Genomic DNA, 5,000 nt, shown 5'->3' on the forward strand with positions numbered 1-5,000 from the left:
ATTTTTCAACTCATGACAAATATTCTTTATTTCTAGACTGCATAACGAAACAAAGGTAACAGATAGCATGTTATAATCTCATAGTCTGACCTGAAGCATCTCCAGTCATGTATGACCTACCTCTGCGTCCCCCCCCCCCCCCCTCACCCCCGCCCCACCTTTAACCACAATGTCATCAAAATAAGGCCTTTATAAATTATGGAGAAATAAAACATTGTATAGTCTAACGTTACTTGCTTTGGATTTTTGTCAGCAAGTCTTTAGAATGTACTTTGTTGGGTTCTAAATAGTGATAATCTTACCTTAGATTTTCATTGCTGCTGAAGTTTTGATAGAATCGAAAGCTTTCTAAATACACTTTGTGAAGTTCTGAATAGAGATAGCGGGGAACTGAGCTAACGTTAATCAAAACAATTTCATATAAGGGACTCAATGACTATGTGACTTTCTCTGGCCCTCCTTAAACCTTAATTGTCATTTTGATTATTATGATAAAATGATAAATAATATTTTGAAATACTGGTTGTTCATTGAAACATACATATGGAAATTTGTATTTATCATTAATTTTTATTATTGCATAACAATTCTACAAAAAGGGATAGATCTACTTTTATCTTTCTATCTTTATTTACGGAAATCATGAAATAAGAAACATTATGGTAAGAATCATTATGGTTCAATATGTCTTAGACTTACCTTTATCAACTTTACTTCTAATTTCCTACTGAATGTATCATATAATCAGACATATCCCAGAAATCATAGGTAAAAGGACTTGATAACCGAATTGAAGGATCATCCTTAAAGTCTATGAACTCATGATTTTTTTTCCTCATCCTCATCATCATCTCAAAAGTCAGTTACTCAAACTCTTTATTATTATTATTATTATTATTATTATTATTATTATTATTATTATTAACCTAACCTTTTCAAGTGGTTTGTTGTGGCCGATGTGGTGACGTCCCTGACTGGTGAACGCAAGACTAGGGTTGGAGTTCCGCTGAAACTCGATAGTTTCTTTGGTCGCTGCAGCCTCACCATCCTTGTGCGCTAAGGATGGGGTGTTTGGGGGAGCCTATAGTTCTATCTGCTGAGTCATCAGTAGCCATTGCCTGGCCTTCCTTGGTCCTAGCTTGGATGGAGAGGGACCTTGGCCGCTGATCATAGGTATATATGGCAAGTCTCTAGGGCATTTTCCTGCTTGATAGGGCAAAGCAACTGTCCCTTGCCTCTGCCATTTAAACCTTTAAATCAATAACCAACTTCTTTTATCTTCTGTCCCCCATATCCAATAAATCTTAACAATCCGTACTATGTAAACCTGGGACTGTATATACTGTACATTTGATAGTATACCTACACTTATATTCTTTCTTCTGATTGGTCTTTTTCCCTGTCGTTAATTACATTTAAAATATATTCCGATTCATCATGAAATACATCATTGTTTTGCTTTTCGATACTAACTATCTTTTGGCCCTTTAAATTCTTGACTGCCAGTCTATGTCTTATCTACTCTCCTGAATGACTTTATCTGCTCTTTTATCTTTTATTTGCTCCCCAATGATGTATGAGGCTAAGATCAATTAGCTCTTCGATGAGGGTCTTGGTTGCCCCCCCCCCCCAAAAAAAAAAAAAAACGAAATAGATAATTTTCTCAAATCGATGTAGCGAATTTGATATATGAGTTATGGCATTTTCTTTTGACTGCTTTTTTTTTCTAAATGGTTATAAATACGACAGAATAATCAAAATCGAAATAAATCTTGTCTAGATATGATAAAATTTGAGTTGTAGGGCGAAGAAAAACGCGGACATGAATATTCTTCTAAAAAATATTATAGATAGGAGTTAGAGGTTTTGTTGCGCTTTCTTTCTCAGTAAAGTCTCTATGAACGGGGTTTTATTTTATGTTATTGCTAAAAAACTTTGGTAAATTACGAGAGAAAAGTCATAAAACTAGAAGGGTACTCAGTAGAGCGCGGATCTCCACGTCGGCAGCTTATTTCTCGACCTTTCGGTTAACCTAAATCTTGACCTTTGACCTTAACATTTATTAATTGGCGTGGAATTTCATACACTCAAATATGAACCAAGTTTCACGTCTCTGTGACAATGATGTCGAAACTTATGGGTGATTACGTGATTTGGACATTTTGCTTGACCGTGACCTTGACCTTTGACCTTGACCATCCAAAATTAAATCCTTATCAGCTTTCTATTTAACATTTAATCCCTTCAAGTTTCCTTACTGCACGGTTAGAAAGTTGTTTGCAAACAAAAACGCAAATGGAGGTCAAATATAACCTCCTCCCAACTTCGTTGGCGGAGGTAATAAAGGATTGTGAGCGCAAAAAAAAAAAAAAAAAAAAAACGCGATCGCCAGAAAATAAAAAAAAAATCTATTGCTGTAGTACTTATATGTTTCATCACATTATACTCAGGTTTGGTTTTACTTTACTTCGAAAGGTTGGTTTATTGTATAATATATTCAAAGTATGCCTAGCATAGTTATTTAATTGCAATATGTTAATTTTAGACTAACAAAAAACCACAATTACGTCGACATTTATATTCCCTGCACAAAAACATCTCTCTCTCTCTCTCTCTCTCTCTCTCTCTCTCTCTCTCTCTCTCTCTCTCTCTCTCTCTCTCTCTCTCTCTCTCTCTCTCTCTCTCATATATAAAGTTATTTAAATAATTATAGCAAGGGAAAATATTCACTGTATTCTGTCTTTTGTGTTCTAGCCGAAGAAATCCAATAAAAAAAAAAGTACTTTATTAAATTATTTCGAACGTTAGATCAATTCTTTCCGTCTAATTGAAATATTCAGGTATATTCCAGAAAACAAACCTTTCAGTATCGATAATAAATGAAGGCAAACTCTTGTTGAAATATTTCAATTTCACTTTTTATGTGATATGAATGTGGATGATATATTGAAATTGGAAACCGCACGAGTCAATGAATATTTAATAATCAAAGGTTTTCTGTCACTTTCTTATTCCTTGTAAACAAATATATGGGGAAATGCATAGAAAGAATAAAATGAATATCGAATGATATTGAGGGGCGTATATGGTGATTAGTAATATATAGCAACAAATAAGATATTTCGTATAAATGTCTATTTGTTTTTACACTTAAAATTAAAACGCCATATGAACAGGCACTCATGAACATGTGAGTATACACACACACTTACACACAAATACACACACACACACACAAACACACACACACACACACACACACACATATATATATATATATATATATATATATATATATATATATATATATATATATATACATACATATATATGTGCATATATATTGCTCTACTTCCCGTATATATATATATATATATATATATATATATATATATATATGTGTGTGTGTGTATATATATATACATATATACACACACATACACACACACACACACACACACACATATATATATATATATATATATATATATATATATATATATATATATATATATATATACATTCAAGTGTTCTTTCTAAAGATTAATTCACTCCTTGCTTTTGAAAGGTTTTCATTACTGCTAAAGTTTTGACAAAATCAAAAGCTTTCTCATGGTCTATAAAAGCCATACATAGTTGTTACATATATTCGGTGTAGGAAAATTCTCACCATGGTGTTCTCTATACAATTACATTTTTTAAGCTTATTCGATTTTACTTTTAATCAGATACGTACAAGATGATAAAAAATCAAAAGTTGCACTAAAATAACTTTTAGATAAGATCCTTAGTCGAGAGCACAGAGCAATTAGGGGAGATATGTGTGCAGGAAGTCAAATCGGTGTCAGCGATTGAAGATTTTCAACGTATAATTGAGCAAATGGAGGAGAAAGATATCAAAAGGAAGTGGGAAGATTACGATGTAAAGTGGAAATGTGAAAAGATCAGTGGGAATTTAAAGGAGTTTTTTGTCACTGAAATGGGAAAAGGGAAAAGCCAAATGGTCGGATAATAAGATCAAGTGAGAAAAGGAAAGAGAAAGCTAGAAAGAAAGGAAAACTGCAGGAATATTTTAAGATTGATAAGACTTATGCATGAGAAACTGCTTCATTAGAAACTAATTTAAAGAAAGACTTATCAACCACTCAAGTATTGTGCCTTGCCACTGAAAAAAAAAAATATCGATAATTGGGAAGACCGTGATATCTGCAAAGCCACTTTGAGTCCAAAAGCTTATTAAGTTTTATAAGGGAAAAGTGGAAAACAGGTTTTCCATCTTTTTCAACTCTGTATCCCTAACCAAGTGAAATAGTTGTGGAACTTTCCTTTCTGGAATCGATAAAAAAATTATCAAAATTCAAATCAAAGAGGATGGTGGAGCATGAGAGTCTGTGTGTAATTCTCTTTTATGAATGCAGTAATACAAAAATATCATGTTACATTGTTCAAGATTTTCATTAGGAAAACGGTAAAAGTCTGGCAACATTTATTCCATGATTTTTACCGTTTTAAAATCGTTTATATTGACGTAAAAGAGTGATATTACCCCACCAAACGAAAAAGATAATAACAAAGAAAGGTAAAATTACGGTCGCCTGTATTCTACTGAAATACGGTTGAGAACAGTATATATTTACGGAGAATTTCCGATAAAGATTACGGTTTTTTCTAAGTGTATGATAATGTAACTGACACTTGTGTAATCCTATATCCAAAGTACAGTACGCGAAGGTCAGACAAGAACTATCACCTTCAATCATCTAACTATCTGCTTTGGTTATACTTTGCAATATCCATTTACATCAGCTTGATTGGCATTTGTCTTGTTCCATTAAGAACATAACTGATAACTATTATTATTTTATCCAGAGCAAAGATCCAGAAATATATGTTGTCTCTTATTCTATTTTTTTTTTCTATACGTGGAAGTCGGTTTAAACTCGTAACACAGATTTAATTAGTAATGGTTTATCCAAGCTATGAAAATATTTTTTTAAAGA

The sequence above is a fragment of the Palaemon carinicauda genome, chromosome 11 (assembly GCF_036898095.1).
Source record: "Palaemon carinicauda isolate YSFRI2023 chromosome 11, ASM3689809v2, whole genome shotgun sequence".
NCBI lineage: Eukaryota > Metazoa > Arthropoda > Malacostraca > Decapoda > Palaemonidae > Palaemon > Palaemon carinicauda.